We start from the raw sequence: 21614 nt of genomic DNA on the forward strand, positions 1-21614 counted from the left end.
TGCTACTACGAAACAAACGTTTCCAGTCTATTGCCTTCTCTAAGATGTGGGTTCCAATAAACTTAAAACATTCTTGTAAACTTCAGAACATCATCTGGGATCCACATCTCACAGGGGCAAATATCCCACAGATGATCTATTTGTAGAAATTTCTATACATCAAGTATAGATTTAGGTCTCTTTTAAGAAAGGACTCTACAGCACTAACGTTAATTAGACCAGTGCACCTTGGTTAATATGAAACTGACATTTGCCATTTGGAACTCAACACAGGCCATGTAAATTAACCACCTATCCCATACATGTACCTTTCTTCAAGTGTAATGTATAATATCTGAATTAACAAAAACACAGAACTTTGATTGATAAAGTGTGCCAAGATTCTATTCTACTCTATATTGCTCTTGAGAAAACCCCTGGAAGCATGACGTTGTAAATAGCTTTGCTTCTGGTAAAAGTCAACCTAATTAAAGGTCTCTGTTCTTAAACAGTGCCATTTAATGGAGGGAAAATGTAAACTATGTATGGTGGCACATTTTCCAGTAAAAACATTGAAAACTAACAAAAGGGGGTGAAAGACATTTTACATTTCTTCTTTATTTTACCAATCGATATACCTAATGTATCATTTCAATGTGAAATCGGTATAGAAATGAATAGAGATGTAAGCAAAATTTTTGCAACTCTACTTTAAGAAGGGTTCAACCTCTCCTCTAGCCCACCACCCAGTGAAAGATCCAGAGTTGGGGTCAATCTGAAGCAATGGGAAAATTCCACCACAAGCCTCCAAGCACAAGGACCTCTCCCTTCCAGGAAGGGTAGAACTAGTTTAGTTCCTGGAACAACTACACGCCAACTATCAGACAAAGCCACCTGTGACTCCCAACCGACCCCCTTGGAAAGCCTGGAAGGATCCACTGACCACGGAGTCAGTCTGAAGGCCTTGCCCACAATAGTCACTACTATTTAAATTCTGCCGTACTGATTGAAATCTGCCCTTATCAAAGGTATATAACTCCTGCTGGAGTCTGCTCAGGTCATTTCCCTCTTGAAGTGGGGGGAGGTGGGGGAGGGTCCGGGGAGCCGGATGGGTGGGTGGGGCACCCCGACATGCTGGAACAATAAAACTCCTCTGGCCTTGGCACCAGTCACCACCTCCGTGAGTCGCATTCAAGGGGCCCCACTAGAGGTGCAACTCGAACCTCACGCCAGCAGCAGTAGTGGAAGAGAAGAGTCATTGGGATATAGGGGAAGTGGAATTGGGATATAGGGGAAGTGGACCTGTTCAGCAATAGTTCTTTGCGGGTGAGCCCCATCATCTTTGACAGCTGTTCAGTTCCATAGCAAACACCAAATACGACTCAGCAGCTGCAGACCAGTCCTCGAGGCAGGCAGACAGCAGGCACGAATGGGCAGCTACAGTCCAGGTCTTTGGGCAGGCAGACACCAGGCAGTTGTGCCAAGTGCACTGAGGCAAGGCCACAGAAATAGAAAAGGTGCTGCAGGAACCTCACAAGCAAGGTTCTCTCTAGCCTCACCACGAGTGGGGGAATCAACAACTCTATGTAAGTGAACTGGTACATGTTTGTTGTTAGTGGAGAATAGCGGGGCTGAGCAAACCAAACCAAAGGCTCAGTGCTCATCTCCACTGGTCTATGGGGTCACATTTGTACTCCTTCATCAGCAGTCCTTTCACATGTTTGCCATATGAATTTGCTCTCACCTGTGTCTGCTTTAGGACAACATCTTAAATGTTTGCTTTAGCAAGACGTCCCTTTCACCTGTGTGCCCCAGCAAACATCATTTCACATAAACTAACTGACCAAAGAATGGAGAACAGTTCACACTTCAGGAAGATATATTTTGCCCTCTTTTATTTGGCTTTTATATTTAGTCTTCAATTAATGTAAAAAAAAAAAAAAAGGGAAGACCCTAAGTTTGAGACATATTATTTTACATAGACAATATTCCAAAAATATTCTATTCTGGCATCAAGTCACCTCTTGTATGAAAAACCGTCTAAAACCTAAAACTGCCTATGAGTCTTCCTAGTAGTTAGCAATCTCTGAACTAATGCATCTCCTTGATGGATGTGAAGTAATTCAGGACTTAGTTCCTAAAGTCTCCGAAGTTTTATGCAGTCAATTTGAAAAAGGTCACCAAAACCCACCCCCCTCTGGGAAAATGTAGCCTCTTAACTAGGCCTCTCGAGATCCTATAAACAGGTCACTAAGTTAGCATGGTGCTTCCCTTTCTCGGCCATGGTAAGCCGGTGGAAGAGTTGGCCTTTATTGACTTCAAATGTTTTAAATGTCAACGAGACAGGTAACACGACTGCTGAAAAATCACTGGATTTTAGAAAGGAGTTCGAAGTAAATCGGCTATCATACCTTAAGGATGTGTTAACCTCAGAATAAAGTCAAGAAATGTGTTGCTTTGGGGAAGAGGTCATTTTCTCTAGTTTTGACGGGAAGCAAAAAGCCAGCAGATCCCTGCAAAGCTAATAAAAAGGAATTTGACCACGAGGACCTCCTGAAAATCTACTGTAGACATGTAGGAAGAGATCCAGGAAAACAAACAAACAAACAAAGAAAACAAGCAATTGATGTAAATACTCTTCCATCTACACTTGGGAACAGCTGAGACATAGATGCCCCCTACACTTAGTCAACAAGTCCTTTGGCTACCTTTCCTCATGACTTTTTCATACAAACCGTCTTTTCAAATATGGCAACTTTATATTACAGTCCTGGTTATGCAGTCCTCTGGACTCATGGAGTTTGACACCTTTCACTTGTTCAAACATAGAGCAAGAGAATCATCATGGTAGAATTGTGCACAGCGTTAATGCAGAAATGTACCTCTGATGTTACCTTTAGAACTTGTGTTTCGAGCAAATGGACCAGACACAACACCTGGCTAGCTTGACAGCTTCAGGACAAAGCAACCAGGCCCTGGTTTCCACCACACATTCCTGAGTCCCTACAGAGACAGAACACACCTTCCTGGAGGTTTATCCTACAAAATCCAGAACAGTCTGTACCTACTGACTGCTGAGGACTAGCATTTTTGGGAGGGGGGGAATGATGATGTTTCTATGCCAGTGAACCTGGGCTGGTGGAATAATTCATACCAATGCCATAGACCTTTAGTGAGATCTCGGGGCACTACGCGACCAACACCCCTACCTCATGGTACTAAAACCTCAGTGCATTGGTTTCTCCCCTCCTTGGCTCACTTGGCTACTGGAATGTGGCGTCAGGCATCCCTCCTCGTCCAATTTCTAAAGTAGCAGAAAGTAGCATTAGAAAAGATCACTGCCAAGCAGTTTCCAGTTCAATAACCAAACCGTTCCCAGCAGAGGCTGAAGACTGTAGTGATACCTCCTCTACAAAACAAGGGGAGATGTGGGGCTCACAAGCCCAGGAGCTTGGGAGCCAGTCAAAACAGGGGTGAGGTCGAGGCACGTCTCAGCCGAATACTGATCCTGGGACCAGGAGGAGCAGGACTGTCTTCCTCCTTGCTCTAGGACCCGTGTTTCCCAGGGGATGTAGCCTGTGCGACCTACCCCCACCTCCGTCACCCTTGAGGCAGTCACACAGCCAAGTGGCCAAGTTGCAGGTTTAACTCCCTCTCTGCCTATATAAGCACGAGTCCGGCACGCACCTTGAATTACTCTCAGAGTCAATGAAGCATCCCCGGCACCTCAGCCAATGATGTACACTCAGCCAGCATACCCCTACCCACTCCCCAAGGTTTATATAGAGAGCCCTTCTTAGCCCCCGTAAAGGAGAACTGTTTCACTGAAAACCATCTCAGAGAATGGTTTTTCTTTGTCCCCGGCATTGGCAGCTGCCGACCAAGTTCCTGCTGAAGCCACCTGGCCCAGTTAGGTAGGCTTCATTCCTCCCAGTGCTGCCCAGTGCACAACACCTGAACACCCCGAGGGCAGAAGCAATCCAGGACGGCAACAGACTGGTCATTTGTGTAGGTGCGTGATGGCCCTGGCACAAGTCCAAGCTAGTCTGCTCCACCAGGCCTGCATTAAGTGGTGTGAGGGCTTCAGTCATTTCTACTCCAACAAACAGCTTTAAGGCTGTGTGTCTGCTTCCTCCTGCTCCCTTCTTTCCACAGAGTTCCTTTTGTTATTCCTTTTGTATAAGCATACTTGCAGGTAAGCTTTCTGGGACTGGTGAAATGCCTGCACACCCAATCAATCCTAATTCTGCATTCTCCCATGTTTCTCCATTTCTGTTTCACATTTCCACTTAAGACTGAAAACATGACCCTCAGCTAATAAGGAACAGCCAACCACCTCCTGTGCACGAAGAGAAGCCTCTAGGCCGGCCAGGTTTCCTGCTACGTCTCCTTCACACATACACACCCTTCAAAAGGCCCACCACCACTTCCTCTCTGCCTGCCCTGAGTCCTGTCCTTTCCTTTCCTTTCCTTTTCCTTTTCCTTTCTTAATGAAAAGAAATTGCTTGCCAAGATGCATTCAGTTTGCTCCTTTGTTCCTGTATGAGATACGAGGATCATTCTACTACAAACAGTGGGCCCCTGTTGCCATGACTGTGTGGTTCTCTGTCCCACCTGGGCCTGCAAGGTACCTGTGACAATGAGCGTGCAGTCCTTCTTGCATTAGGTAGATCGCTCCAGACACAACCCCTGTTAATGGACAATTTTTCTGAGGGCTATGTCCTCAGCTTACTGAGGTCTGGGCAGGTACTTGGCCACAGCCCTTTCACGATTCCTCAGCTGGGCAGGTAACTCTGGGATCAGGAGAATGTGACTGGCCCTGGACCCCGCAGCTGGTACGAGACTTGAGGTGAACAGCAGGAGAAAGCGACCCCGTCCTGTGTCTTACCCATTCCCATTCTGGTCCCTGGCTCTTCTACAGTCCCGTCTTCTTGACCTGCCCCAACAAGCTTCGGATCCTGGCTGACTGGCCACCAGTCCTCTAGTAGCCTAGGCCAGGGCCACCTACCTCCAGTTACCCATCCAGGTGACCGAACATAGCCACACTCCCCTGCAAGCCTCCTTCCCTCCCTTGGGGTGAGCAGCCATACCTAGTTATGCTCTACCTGCCTGGGTGTACATTTCTGGTTGCCTGGAAAGGTTTGAATGAGCAATCTGGGGAGCTTGCCTGTGAGGTGGGCCCGGCAGGCCTGCATTCCTGACATTGTCCCAGCATAACCATGGACACAGGGGTCCTGAGCATGGGGGCCCATCAGGTGTACATGAGTAGGACCCACAATAAGTGTGGTGCAAGTTGTGTGTCCATGTGAAAGTCACCCGAGGGGCCAGTGTGGGCCCTGCTTTGTTCTGACCCCTGTCGTCCCTGAAAAGTTTGGATCCATCCCAAACACTCCGACCCAACACTGAAACCGCAGCATCGGGCCCTTCAATATCCAGTTTTCCTCCTTGCCATCGTCACCCCACTGCCTTACTCAGAACCTCCCTTCTCAGAGAGGGAGCATACGCAACCAGTCGCTCTCTACTCCAAGAGTGTATCTGACTGGCTGAACAGGGCATACATGTTAGAAGAAGATCTAGCATGTGGGTATTCTTGGGATGGGCCTAGCACATGGCCATGTGAGTGGCAGGCATAGCAGGAATGTATGTCGGAGACGAGCACTGCAGGCTTGTGTGTGAGCCATACCCGAGAGAGGCCTAACAGGTGTGGACACAGGAGGCAGAGCAGATGAATGTGAGGGGAGTCCAGCAGGTGCCACAGGGAGGCTGGGCAGCATGCGCTTGCACTCATGAAGCAGGGAGCAACAGTCCCCAAGAAGTAGGCCTTATGCAGGCATTCTGAGGCTTGGCTATGACAGTTTAGAGCAGTAGTTCTTCACCTTCCAAATACAGTTCCTCAGGTTGTGGTGACCCCCACTCACCTATAAAGTTATTTTCATTGCTACTTCCTAACTGTAATTTTGCTACTGGTATGAATAGTAATGCAAATCTCTCGAGTTTACCAATGGTCTTGAGTGACCTCAAGAAGTGAAAGGGTCCTTTGATCTCCAGAGGGTCACGGCCACTCTCAAAAGGTGCCATCTCCAGGTTGATCTCCCTAGTCCAGTGCAGGCACCGACAGTAATGGTACCCAGTCTCGTCTATCACCCTGCCACCACTGCCTCTCTCTTCCTCAATCTTACGTTCCTACACTCTCTGCAGTGACCCGTAAGACGACAGCTACTGTTCAGACCACTCTTCCCACTCCCTGTGAATGAAATTCTTCTCAAAGTTTCCCCGGTTCCACCACCCACCCTGAATAAGATGGCCACAAGCCACTTCATCTGGCTCATGAGTCACACAGCATTTTTAAAGGAGTGTTGGGTCTTAGGCTAGTGAAAGGTTCTTGAGTTCCCCAACCATTCCCCATTCAAACTCCTAGAGCAGGAGGAACCCTCTCGCACAGGCGATTACAAGCCTGCTGCTAGGATACATCAATGTGGTCCTTCTGAGAAATGAAAGATCTTGCTGGGGTTGGGGATTTAGCTCAGTGGTGGAGCGCTTGCCTCGCAAGTGCAAGACCCTGGGTTCGGTCACTGGCTCCAAAAAAAGAAAAGGAAAGGAAAGGAAAGGAAAGGAAAGGAAAGGAAAGGAAAGGAAAGGAAAGGAAAGGAAAGGAAAGGAAAGATAGATAGATAGATAGATAGATAGATAGATAGATAGATAGATAGATAGATGCATGCATAGATACATAGATACATAGATAGATAAATAGATCTTGCTGCTGTTCCAGAAGACTCAAGTTCAGGTACCCTCACGTACTTTGAGCAGCTCAAGACCACTTGTTTAACTCAAGCTCCAGGGGAACTGAGCCCCTCTTCTGGCCTTCTTGGGTACCGACATACACTTGGGATATGCTCACCAAGACTCAACAAGTACACACACTTAAAAAAGAAAAAGTTAAAAAACCTCAAATGTACTGAACACAGAGTCTACGCATTCGTTTTAATAGATACAGCACGCAGGGCAAGGGTAAGACAATGACTCTGGAGTTAGACAAACACACACACACATGCAGGTGGAAGGATCTGATGAATATTAAACAACTCTCTGAGGAGCACCCTAGAAAATGGTCTTGGTAAACCACCCATCCAAAACCCTGGACCCACAAACGCTTATTACACAGACACAGGTTGATAGGATGCTTTAAACCAAAGGTAATGGCAGGAGTATCAACTTTCAGCACAGTGTTGAGAGACAGCACTAAGAAATGAGTCTGGAGTGTCTTTGGGAACTGCCACAGCCCCAGCCTAGCACATTAGGATCTGGCTCTGCTGTGGGAGATCCTGTTCACGTTTAACACATCCGAGCACAGAAACGCCTGAGTTCAGCAAGTCCCAGCAAGTCCCAACTGCAACGGAACTGGGTCTGTGACCTCATGTATAAATGAAAGCATGCACAGCAAAACGGGTCCCATCTTTATTCACTTCTTCCACAAAAGTAAGGTGACATTCACTTTGGGGAAGGGACAGAGAACCAACCACAAAATCAAATGACATTTGCTAGCACAAAATGCCAACTGTCGCTGCTACCGGGCAGGAATGCTTATCTCCCTTGCTGTGCCGATGGGCCTGGGCGTCCCACACACTTAAGTGTTGCTACTCACAGAACTGCTGGGGGTTCCGTTAATGGTTAACAGTGTCAACTGTAACACATAAAGGGTAAAAAGGGAAAGGAGCTGCATCCACTACTACTAACTTCTTCTCAGCGTGGCTAATGCTCCCTTCCCACGTGACCATCCTGCGATGTGAGCTGCAGACGGTTTTCTTCCAAGAGCAAGTCAAGGGAACAGGGACTGAAGGTATGTTTGAACAACGGATACGTCTTGCTCTTGCTGTTTTGAGAAAATGGAGATTTAGAGGATCTTCATTTCATCTCTGCTAACAGGAAGCCAGCCCGAGGCGCTGAGTGTTAAAGACACATGACTTACCGTTTCCCACGATAAACTCTGTCCTGCACCTTGGCGATTTCCTTCTCCACTTTAGTTTGCTGACTGCCAATAAAGGTTTTGCGGTGTTGACTCAAGTCCTTGGCTTTCTGAAACAAAGCGACAACAAAAGAAGGTACTTGATCCTGGAGCCCTGGACTGACACCTCAGCACTCATTGATCTGAGCTTACCGCATTTGCATATCCAAATGGTCCCTGTCTTGAATCAGGGTAAGAACAGTGGCTACTTCCTGTGCAGCTATATGAACTCTCCACAAAAAGTTGCAGTGCCACAGTTGAGCTCAGTACCACTGTGAGACGAGAACAGCCTAAGTCACTTATCTCAGGAAACTGATGGATGAGCAGGTAAACGCCACCCAGAGCAGACATGGAAAGAGGCACAGGAACGTGCTGGAGACCCCCCAAGGTTTCCAGGGGTTAGGAACCATTCGTTCGCTGTGTCCACGGAATGTAATTTTCACAGAGAAGACACAGCATGCAATCACATGCCCTTTTAAGCTAGGAAAAGCTCAAGTGAGGACTCGATCCCCTCTGATCATCTCTCAAAGAACACGTACAGAGGATGTATGTGGAGGATACAGAGGACAAAGAACCGTGTCACCTTCTGTCCACCAACCAAAAAAATGCCTGTCCAGTCTCTGCCCTATTCCCAGGGCCCAGAGGACCTTAAGGGCATAGGGCGTGGGGTTGGGGATTTAGCTCAATGGTAGAGTGCTTGCCTAGCAAGCGCAAGGCCCTGGGTTCGGTCCCCAGCTCCGAGAGAGAGGGCACAGGGCGTGGACACTAGCTGAAAGTGGGTGAGGAAGGAGAGCCTGCTGGACACGTGACTGAGGAGGACTGACAGGGCGACTTTGAGTGGTGAAATCATGGGATTTCCGCATAGGGAAGACAAGGCACTGACTACCTGGGCCAAGAGCAGACTCAAAGCATGCACAGGGAACAGGAGTCACTTCCAGGGAGGAAGCTGGTGAATGGCGAGGAAGGAGGGGAGGGAGGGGAGACAGGACAGAAGCAGCCAGTGGAGCACGGAGGAGGGGTGTTTGCAGAGGACACAGGAAAGAGGGAGAGTTAAGAAGGAAGGCCACTGGGAAATATGGAAGGGGTTTCAGGGCCCTGTTTCAGTAGGACATACTGACTCCTCAGAGCTGAGGTCTAAGGGAAGTACAGAGAAGCCTGAGAGAAGCAGCAGAGAGATTCACAGACAAGGGACTACAGAGCAGGGATGTGAAAGAGGCTGCGGCAGGCTACGTGTCATCAACAGAAGAAATGTATACGCCTCTTTTCCACACCCAGAATGCTGGATAGTGGATGTTGTTAACAGCCTGGTGGTCACTGCCACCCGTGGTGTGTCAGGTCACACCTGAACACCCTGAATTTTAAGTTTATCTCAGTCTCTCCCAGCAGAGCTGCATCATTAGTTTCCTTTGTCAGTCAGTAAAACCCTGTGAGACATGGGGCACTGTTTCACCAGACAAAATCTGGGAAGGTTGAGCAGATACAGAAACCCTGGTAAATTCTCGTACAGGAGAATGGGAGGGCTTTTCATCTACTACTCGTACCGGGTTCCTGTCCTGGAACATGTGACCGTGACCCTCCCCACCCCACCCCACCCCCAAATATCTTGACCACTAGTCCCATAGCACAGAACACCTGAGTTCTCCATGCTAATGAGGTATCTAGATGGACTGGCCCCTTCACCAACATTCCTTTCTGCAAAACGTATTCAATCTCTGGTCCACCCTGAGTGAATCACCTGAACCCATTTTCCACGACGAACAAGCAACAAAGACTTTGGACAAGCAAACTGATTGTCTCATCAAGGACCGCTGTGAGGGGAAGTCTTAGTCACGCCCAGACCCTGCCTTCCAAGTCTCCTGCAGAAGGCCCCTCTGACCTTTGGACAAGAACACTCGCCCCTGAGCTAAGCCAGAGTTGCCCCTCCCCCTGGCCCTGGGCTCAAAACTGGCTTGTGCAGCCCCCTCTTTCCAGACTCTACCTTATTCCCAGTGGGGACTAGAAGACTGGGAGTTGGGGAACCCCTCTCTCATGAGGTTCAGCCTCCCCCGTCTTTCTCACCCGGGCTGGGGCCCCCATCTTAGGCTACATTCCTAGACCTCTGCCTCTCCTTGAGTCTGCCTGAGCAGCGTTCACACACCCCAGCTGCGAGGTGGAATGCAGACCCCCAGAACCCTCCCTTCCTTAGGAGAGATGTCAAAACGTGCTTTATGGCCTAGTGACCTCCACACTATCTGTAGGACTGAAACCACACCAGATCCTAGGCCCCCAAGTTGCAGAATGCATCCTCAAGGTAGGTGTCACCTATACTTTGCTTTCCATGTAGTTAGGCTCCAATTAGTCCAATTGGGCTTCCATGTAGTCATTCTCCACACGGAACTGAGATTAACTCTTTCTATGGAACTTTTCTTTCCCACAATTGCATGGTACTTAAATATGTCTAAAATAAACTTCCCTGGGGTGAGAGTCTAGTAGCTCGAACCAACACAGGCTAACTAAGACATACTGGATCGGATTTCCTTCTTGTCCCTTGCAGTTCATTTCCATGCCTACAGTAGAGCCTGGAGGGACCCTTATAATGGTTCCTGAGGTCCAACACTGGAGGTTGTCTCCTGTCTCCACATGCACAGGTAAACATGCACCTATATCCACATGCACACACACACACACACACACACACACACACACACACACAGAGAGAGAGAGAGAGAGAGAGAGAGAGACAGACAGAGAGAGAGACAGAGAGAGAGACAGAGACAGAGAGACAGAGAGACAGAAACAGAGACAGAGACAGAGAATGCAGAGAAGAATTACTTGAAAAATGAGGTAGCTGGGAAAGTATAGCTGAAAATATTTGACCAGGCTGCTGCAGAATAGATGGGGGACAGTTTGTAAGTTTAACAGCAAAGAGTCTGAATCTGAAGGCATATTATAGAAAACGAACAATGGTAGACACACAAGGATTCAGTGAAAGCCTCAGTGCAGGATGATGGTTTCAGTTGGAACATCCCTCTCCCCCCCACCCCCCCGCAGACAGCTGAGCTGGAGCTGGCTCAGACCTACTGAGAAAAATATCTGACTTTTCTATGAAGAAACTGAACAATATCTGCAGAGAGCCAAGGCTTCCAGCATAGATGCTGACAACTCCTGAGTAATTTGTTCCTCATTTTAGCCAGTAGAGCCTATGATCTCCACTCCACCAGCCCCTGCCTTCACAGAGGTCATATGGATCAGGAAAACAGATCTCGACAGAACATTAAATCTACAGTAGCTATTGAACTCTTCTTTATTAATTATAAATAATTACTAAGTATCATAAAAAATTGAGAGAAAGAGCTCGGTGTGGTGTCTTATACCTGAAATCCTAGCACTGGAGAGGCTGTAAGGCAGGAGAATCACAAGTTTCAGGTCAGCCAGAGGTATATTGTTAGAACATGTCTTCTTAAACATGAAAAAGAAATTAGAAGAGAGCCTCCAATACTCACAAAAATTCAAGGCCTTATCTAAAATGTACAAAACACCAGCTTTAATGCCCAATACAAAAAAAAAGCATTTGGAATCTCATGAACCTTAAGGTATATAGAAAAAGGATTAAATTTAATTAGATATTCAGAGAACTAAGAGAAAAATATTGTATCCACAAATAAGAACAGAACATTATATAAAAGAGCAATTAAAAACAAAAAGGAAATCTTAGAAATTAAAATTTGATTATTTAGCTGGAGACATAACTTAGTGGTAGAGTACTTATTGCACAAGTCACCAGTTCACTTTTTAGCGCAACAGAAGTTAAGATTATTTAAGTTCAAATTCCCATATGGATTTTAAGTAGGAAGATTCAAGAAGTTTCTCAGAAAACAGTAAAATAGCAAAGACAAAACTATGAGAGAAATAAACTTTTTAAAAAGAGGGAGAAAAATGAGAACTTTGAGGAGTGTTCTGGAAGTCCAATGCCTAACAAGAGTTTGAAAATTAAAAACTGAGGAAAAACTAGAAAGTCTCAGACTCCGGGGAAAAGAGAGGTTTCAAGGACTCAACAGAGATGACTTTAGCCAAAATACCCAACAAAGGGGAGATAGAACCTGTAGAGACCACCTCCAGTAGATAGGCACAGCCCCCAGTTGAGAGATGGGGCCACCCATGCATCTCAAAACTTTTAACCCAGAAATGTTACTGTCCAAAGGAATGACAAGGACAGAAAAAATGGAACAAAGACAAAAAAAATGGAACAGAGACTGAAGGAAAGGCTATCCAGAGACTTCCTCACCTAGGGTTCCATTCCATCTGCAGTCACCAAACCCTCACATTATTGCTGATGCCAAGAAGTACTTACTGACAGGAGCCTGGTATGTCTGTCTCCTGAGAGGCTCTGCCAGAGCCTTACATACAGATGAGGATGCTTGCAACTAACATTGGACTGAGCACAGGGACCCCAATGGAGGAGTTAGAGAAAGGACTGAAGGAGCTGAAGGAGTTTGCAATACCATAGGAAAAACAGTATTAACTAACTGGATCACCCAGAGCTCCCAGGGACTAAACCACCAACCAAAAAATACACATGGAGGAACCCATGGCTCCAGCTGCATATGTAGCAGAGGATGGCCTCACCTGACGTCAATAAGACGGGAAGGAGGCTTGATGCCCCAGTGTAGGGGGATGCTAGAGGGGTGAGGCAGGAGTGGGGGAGTGAGTGGAGGAGCACCCTGATAGAGGAAAAGGGGAGGGGAGCGAGGATGGGGGATTGTGGAGGGGTAACTGGGAAGGAAAATAGCATTTGAAATGAAAATGAATAAAATTATTAATAAAAAACAAGTGGAAAAAATAAAAACCAAGGAAAAGAAACAGTCATGAGCACCAGACAGAAGATAATCAGGCAACAAGAATATAGACAATAGGGCAAAGCTTTTAAAATTATAGGAGAGGCAATCCATTATTAGGGATACCTTTCTGATCCAGGAGGTTGTTTATTTCTCAATAAAACCTCGCTGGTTACCCCAGAAAAATTCTAAAGGAAAATGATTGTCAGTAAGTAAGAGAGAGAGAGAGAGAGGGGAGAGAGAGAGAGAGAGAGAGAGAGAGAGAGAGGAGGAGAGAGAGAGATAGAGAGAGAGAGAGAGAGAGAGAGAGAGGGAGGAGAGAGAGAGAGAGAGAGAGAGAGGAGGAGACCGATGAGATCCAAGAATTAAAAACAAATTAGTTAGTTATACCTTTGGGAATTCAATGTATTAGAAGGTGTGATTAGGAGTTTGAAGAAGCTGGATATGGGTTTAGGTGGTTTGTTTGGGAGACTGCTTGCCTAACACACAAGAAACCATGGAACTTATTCCCAGTGTCACATAAACTGGGGGTGATAGTACATGCCTGTACAGCACAGTAGTACAGCACTAAGGGTGTGGAGTTAGGAGGATCAGAAGTTCAAGGTCATTCCCAGTCTTAGAACATACCAAGATCAATATCAGAAGCAAAGTAAAATTTATCATAATTTTCCAATTGATGGCACATAAGAAAAGACACCACAATGGGACAGTGCTGTCTTTTTAAGTTATCCAGAAGTCATCAAATTAGACTCATGAAAATGCAATACAACTCTAGCATGTCTCCTCCTTCTCCTCCACCTTTTGGTTCTTTGAGATGTGGTCTCTCAGTTTGTAGCCCACAGTGGTCTCAAACTGACAGCAATGTTTTTATCCTCAGCCTCCCTAATGTTGAGATTACAGGTGTCAGCCACTATGCCCAGTCTCATATGGTTATTTTCAGTTGCTGGTAAATTTAAGGAACACAATTTACCTTCCTATGCCACTAACTTTCAATAGTGATATTACATTTGATAGTTTTGTACCAGCTAGACTTTAATTTTACATTGTTGGGGTTAATATGTAAGAAATATGAAAAGATAATCCCCCCAAAAAAGAACAGAAGAGAGTAGAACAAAAGTATTATTAGGGTTTGAGAGACCCTGATAAATGATAACCACTCTCCCCCATAAGTTGTGGTGGAACTTAATAAGCAAACACACACAAAGTTCAGATAAGAATCCCATATTTAAAGGTTCTTCAGTAAACACAAGTTGAGTCAAGAAGTGAAACCTTCCTTTAATTAGATAATTTAAAATGCTACAGAAATACAGAGATGAAACAAATTCAAGTTTGCTGTCAAAACAGACAGCCAACGGAAATACATGTATTCTTAAAGGGAGCCAAGTAGAGTGTGAGCAGCTCCAGCAGCTGGTTGGCCAGCCCTGCTTCTATTCCCTCACCCACTCATTTTCTTAATTCACAGAAATGTGACCCAGGACCTAGCTCTAGCCAATGAAAGGTGAGGGTGACTGGGGCATTCTGGGAAGCTGCAGCTGTTTTGCTCCTCCTGTGGTCAGGGTGAGCCTGGAGAATATTAGAGGATGTCTGGCCAGTAAGTCAGTCAGCCATCAGCATGTTTTCAAGGTCTTGTGAAGTTAGATTAGATGTTCATCAATATCCATTGTTTTTTCCAGCTTTGGTTTAAATATTTCTTTCTCTGGTTATTGTTTGTTTGTTTGCTTGCTTGCTTAGGTTGACTGCTATTTTCTCTTTATGTCTTCATTCTAAGTACTCAAAGAACCAAATTTGGTATTAATTTTCTTGTCTCTCTCTCTGTGTTCTGACTTGGTTCCACTGCTCTCACAGTCCAGTGTTCTACATAATTTCAAACTTTGTTTAAACTGAAATTTAAATCTAATTTCAGTAGATCCCCTTTTCATTCATTGCTTCTTTTCTATTTTTGAAACTTCGTGAATGTCATTTTGGGGGCTTAATTTTAGTCTCTGGCTCTTCCATGAGCCCCCTTGCCACTATGCTAAGCAGGATCTACTATCTAGTGTGGGCCACCCTGCAGAATATGAGAGAGGTGAAGGATGGGTTTTAGAGTCTTTATTTGCCTACCATGCACAAAGCTCTGGGTTTGGTCCCTAGCACCACATAAACAGGGAACTGTGGTTCCAGGTCTCCAGTAGTGGAAGTATGAAGATTAGAAACTCAAGGTCATCCTTAGCTTTATTTTTATTTTGTTTTTAGATTTATTTTTAGAATAGCAAAATGTTGATACCAAAATTGAGAAGAGGCTACTGAAAATTCCCACGTACCTTCTGCCCCAACACATGCACAGTTCCCTCATTATCAACGCCCACTAGAATGAGACTTCCATATAGTCAATGAGTCTACACTGACACATCCTTATTATCTAGAATCTGTTGCAATGCAGTTTTTAAAGTGTGTGTGTGTGTGTGTGTGTGTGTGTGTGTGTGTGTGTGTGTGTTGGTTAGTTGTATGTCAACAAGACACAAGATAGAATCATCAAAGAGGAAGGAGCTTCAATTGAGAAAATACCTTCATAAGAACCAGGTGAGGGCAACTGTGTATAGAATTCTCTTAGTGAGTGATGTGGGACGGCCCAGCCCATTTTGGGTGGTAACATTCCTGCACTAGTGATACTAGGTTCTATAACAAAGCAGGTCGAGTCTATGCTTTTAGACCAGACCAGACAGCATTTGCCTTCATACACCTCTCTCTGTGGAAATGAAGCCCATGAACAAGCATCTGCATAGTGGAATGTGGCCCAAGAGCTGTCCCCTGAGGACCATTGTCTAGATCTGGCCTTGATCCTTGGTCTGGAGAAGTCTTGTGGGACTCCAAGAGTATCCTGCCTCTCTGTGGGTCTTAGTTAGGGTTTTACTGCTGTGACAGACACCATGACCAAGGCAAGTCTTATAAAGGGCAACATTTAATTGGGGCTGGCTTACAGGTTCAGAAGTTCAGTCCAGAATCATCAAGGTGGGAACATGGCAACATCCAGGCAGGATGGTGCAGGAGGAGCTGAGAGTTCTACATCTTCATCTGAAGGCTGCTAGCAGAATATTGGCTTCTAGGCAGCTAGGACAAAGTTCTTAAGGTCCATGCTCACAATGAAACATCTACTCCAACAAGGCCACACCTCCTAATAGTGCCACTCCCTGGGCCAAATATATACAAACTATCACACCATGGAAACCTTTGGGGTCCCCAAAACTAATCAGCTTGGAACCCTGCCTGACCACCCATCTTAGTTGGATCAGCCTGACACCCCAGCTGGGTCTGACTGGGACACACCCTGCAAAGTTGGGTTCACCCAAGACAAAGCCTGCAGAGTGGAGTCTGCCTGAGACACAGCCAACAGAGTAGGGTACCCTGACATCTATTTTCTAGCCCAGGGCTCCCCCCACCTTCCCGTGAAGTCCTGCTGCCTGATCAGGATCATCCTGCTAACACCAGGGAAAACCAGATGCCTAAAAGACAGTGCAAGAACAGAATCCACAAGACTCGGGGCAATATGGCACCATCAGAGCCGAGCTACCCTAATACAGCAAACCCTGGATATCCTAGTGAAACTGGAGCACAAGAAGAGGATCTCAAATCCAATTTTATAAAGATGATACAAGCCTTTAAAGAGGACATAAATAACTCCCTTAAGGAAACACAGGAAAATACATTCAAACAAGAAGAATCATTAAAAGAGGAAGCAAGGGATTAGAGAGATGGCTCAGCAGTTAAGAGTCCCGAGTTCAATTCCCAGTAACCACATAGTGGCTCACAACCATCTGTAATGGGATCCAATGTCTTCTTCTGGTGTGCCTGAAGACAGCCACAGTGTACTCATATGAATAAAATAAATAAATCTTTTTAAAATGAGGAAGAAAATAAATGTAAAGAAATATGGGAAAGTGCAATCAAACAGGTGAAGGACATGAATCAAACTGTCCAAAACCTGAAAAAGGAAATAGAAGCAATCAAGAAAACACAAACTGAGGCAATCCTGGAGATGGAAAACCTAGGAAAGAGAACAGGAACTACAAATATAAGCATCACCAACAGAATACAGGAAATAAAAGAATCTCAGGTGTAGAAGAAGAAATAATAAATATATCATACAAAGAAATACAAAGTCTAAAAAAGTTCCTGACACAAAACATCCAGGAAATTTGGAACACTATAAAAGACCAAACCCAAGAATAATAGGAGGAGGAAGAGGAGGAGAAGGAGGAGGAGGAAGAAAAGGAGATTATTTTTACTTCAAAGGCCCAGAAAACATCTTTAACAAAAGAGTAGAAGAAAATTTTCCTAACCAAAAGAAAGTGATGCCTATACAGGTATAAAAGCTTACAGAACACAAAACAGATTGCATCAGACAAGAAAAATCCTCTGCCATATAATAATCAAGAAAACTAAATATACCAGAACAAAAGAAAAGAATTTTTAAAATCTGTAAGGGAAAAGGCAGACCTAACAAAATTACACCTGATTTCTCATCTGAGACTCTAAAAGCTTGAAGGACCTGGGCAGTGATCTTGCAGACCCTAAGAGACAACAGATGTTAGCCCAGACCAGCAAACCTTTTCATCACCATATCCTACAGAGGATACTAGAAGGAAAACTCCAACCCAATGAGGCTAGTTATAATAATAATAAAAAACCCCACAAGAAATAAATAACTTCACCATTAAAACAAATAGAAGAGAAATGTACTCACACATTCAATCACTACCCCTGTCAACATAATAAGGAGTAATAATCATTGCTCATTACTATCTCTCAAAATAAATGGACTCAATTCCCCAGTAAAAAGACATAGGTTGGGGCTGGAGAGATGGCTCAGTAGTTAAGAACACTGGTTGTTCTTCAGAGGTCCTGAGTTCAATTCCCAGCAACCACATGGTGGCTCACAACCATCTGCAACAGGATATGATGCCCTCTTCTGGTGTGTCTGAGGACAGCTACAGCATACTCACATACATAAAATAAATGAATAATAAAAAAGGGGGGGCTGATGCCCTCCAAGACCCTTAAGAAAAAAAAAGACATAGGTTAACAGAATGGATGTGTAAACAGAATCCATCATTCTGCTGTATACAAGAAATACATCTCAGCAATAAAAGTAGTCATTATCTCAGTAGAAAAGGGTGTTCCAAGCAAATTAATCCAAGAAAAAGGCTGAAGTAACCATTCCAGTATCTAATAAAAGAGACTTTCAACCAAACGCAATCAAAAGAAATGAAAAAGGACATTTCATACTCATCAAAGGAAAAATCCACCAAGATGTCTCAATTGTGAACATCTATGCCCCAAATTCAGGGGCACCCACATTTGTAAAATTTAAGCTTAAATCACACATTGAACTCCACACATTAATAGTGGGAGATCACAACACCCCACTCTCATCAATGGGTAGGTCACTGAGACAGAAGCTAAACAGAGAAATAACGAAACTAACAGAGGTTATGATTCAAATGGATCTAACAAATATCTATAGAGCATTTCACCCAAACACACACACACACACACACACACACACACACACACACACACACACACACAAATACCTTCTTCTCAGCACCTTACATAACCTACTGCAAAATTAACCTATAAACAGTCACAAAGCAAACCTCAACAGATACAAGAAAATTGAAATAAGCCCATGAATCTTATCACATCATCATGGATTAAAGCCGGACTTCAACAACAGAAACATATTCATAGAAACCGAACAACTCTCTACTCAATGATCACTGGGTCAGGGAAGAAATAAAGAAAGAAATTAAAGACTTTCTAGAAGTCAATGAAAATGAGGGGGCAACACATGCAAACTTATGGGACACAATGCTAAGGGAAAGTTTATAGTACAAGTGCCTCCCATAAAAATTAGGAAGTTCTCTTATCAGCAATTTAAAAATACGCGAAAGCTCTAAAAAGAAGAAGAAGAAGAAGAAGAAGAAGAAGAAGAAGAAGAAGAAGAAGAAGAAGAAGAAGAAGAAGAAGAAGAAGAAGAAGAAGAAGAAGCAAGCACACCAAAGAGGAGTAGAAGGCAGGAAATAATAAAGATCAGGGCTGAAATCAACAAGAAACAAAGAGAATAACACAAAGAATCAACAAAACCAAGAGCTGGTTCTTCCAGAAAATCAAAGTGATAGACAAACCCTTAGCCTAACTAACTAAAAGGTAGAGAAGCAGTGCCCAAATTAAAAAAAATCAGAAATGAAAAGGGAGATATATCAATGGGCACTGAAGAAATTCAGAGAATCATTAGATCTTACTACAAAAGCCTGTACTCCACAACATTAAAAAATCTAAATGAGGGGAGGGGGAAAAATCTAAATGAAATGGATGGTTTTCTAGACAGATACCAACTACCAAAGCTAAATCAAGATTAGGTAAACTATCCGAATAGTCCTATGACCCCTAAGGGAATAGAAACAGTCATTAAAGTCCCCCTGCCCAACCAAAAAGATCCCAGGGCCAGATGGGATTAGTGCAGAATTCTACAAGACTTTCAAAGAGGAACTAATGCCAATACTCCTCAAAGTATTCTACAAAACAGAAACAGAAGGAACATTGCCAAAGTCATTCAAGAGGCCACAGTCACCCTGATATCTCATACAAAGATTCAACAAAGAAAGAATTTCAGGCCAAATTTCCTTATGAGAATTGATGAAAAAAATACTCAATAAGATACTCACAAACTGACTTCCGGTTTCTGCCTGTGCCCGGAATGGAGCTGACTGTGCCAAGGCTCTTTGTACCCAGATCCCACTGGGAGAAAGCTGGTTTCTCAGAAGTTCTGACACACCTGAGAGCACAGGTGAGACCACTATTTCTGCTCACATTCCTGGCCCAAGAAGAACCCTCATGGAGTCCTCTGGACACAGGAATGAAGGAGCACTCTGGGACAGGATCATTCAGGTTTCTGCCTGTGCCCAGAGCTGACCCTGTGCTACAGGTCTCTGTATCCAGATCCCATAGGGAGAGAGCTGGTCTTCCAGTAGTGCTGACACACAGGTTTACAGGAGGGTCAAGTCACTGTCAGAGACAGCGAGACCAACTAACCATCCAGGATCTAAAAATGGAAATAGAAACAAAGAAATCACAAAGGCAGACAACCCCGGAGATAGAAAAATAGGAAAGAGATCAAGAGTCATAGATGCAAGCATCACCAAGATAATACAAGAGACAGAAGAGAGAGAATCACAGGGGAGAAAGATACCATAGAAAATATTGACACAACCATCAAAAGAAAATACAAAGCACAAAAGCTTCTAACCCCAAAACATCCAGGAAATCAGGACACAATGAGAAGATCAAACCTAAGGATAATAGGTATGAAGAAGGCAAAAGATTCCCAATTAAAAAGGGCCAGTAAATATCTTCAACAAAATTATAAGAAAACTCCTCTAACCTAAAGAAAAGATGCCCATAAACATACAAGAAACCTACAGAAACTCCAAAATAGATTGGACTAGAAAAAAATTCCTCCACATCACATAATGTAAAATATCAAATGATCACAAAATAAAAATATTAAAAGGGTAAAGGGAAAAAGATCAAGTAACATATAAAGGCAGACCTATCAGAATCACAACAGAGTTCTCAACAGAGTCGATGAGAGCTAGAAGATCCTGGGCAGATGTCATACAGACCCTAAGAAAACACAAATGCCAGCCCAGGCTACTATATCCAGCAAAACTCTCAATTAGCATAGATGGAGAATCCAAGATATTCCATGACAAAACCAAATTTACACAAACATCTTTCTACAAATCCAGTCCTACAAAGGATAATAGATGGAAAACTCTAACACAAGGAGGGAAACTACATCCTAGAAAAGCAAGAAAGTAATCTTTCAACAAGCCCAAAAGAAGACACACAAACACAATTCCACATCTAACAACAAAAATAACAGGAAACAAGAATCATTATTCCTTAATATCTCTCAACATCAATGGACTCAATTTCCCAATAAAAAGATGTAGAATAACAGACTGGAGACAAAAAGAGGACCTAGCATTTTCCTGCATACAGGAAACACACTTCAATGACAAAGACAGACATTACCTCAGAATAACAGGCTGGAAAAAAATTTTTCCAAGCTGTCTTAGGGTTTTATTGCTGTGAACAGGTACCATGATCAATGTAAGTTTTATAAAAGACAATATTTAGTTGGGGCTGGCTTATGGTTTAAAGGTTTAGTCCATTATCATCAAGGTGGGAGCATGGCAGCATCCAGGCAGGCATGGTGCAGGAGGAGGTGAGTTCTACATCTTCACCCAAAGGAAGCCAGGAACAGACTGAGCATCCCCACGCAGCTAGGAGGAGAGTTTCCATGCCCTCCCACAATGACTCACTTCTTCCAACAAAGACACACCTTCTAATAGTGTCTCCCTGGGCCAAGCATATGCAAATCATCATACAAGTAAATGGTCCCAAGAAACAAGCTGGAGTAGCCATTCTAATATCAAATAAAATTGACTTTCAACTAAAAAAGTTTATCAAAAAAGACAGGAGGACATTTCCATACATCAAAGGGAAAATCCAACAAGATGAAATCTCAATCCTGAATATCTATGAATCAAATGCAAGGACACCCACATTCATAAAAGAAACCTTACTAAAGTTCAAAGCACACATTGCATTTCACACAATAATAGTGGGAGACTTCAACACCCCACTCTCATTAATGGACAGATCATGGAAACAGAAACTAAGCAGAGACACACTGAAACTAGCAGAAGTTATGAACCAAATGGATTTAACAGACATCTATAGAACATTTCATCCTAAAACGAAAGAATATACCT

The sequence above is a fragment of the Rattus rattus genome, chromosome X (assembly GCF_011064425.1).
Source record: "Rattus rattus isolate New Zealand chromosome X, Rrattus_CSIRO_v1, whole genome shotgun sequence".
NCBI classification, from domain to species: Eukaryota; Metazoa; Chordata; class Mammalia; order Rodentia; family Muridae; genus Rattus; species Rattus rattus.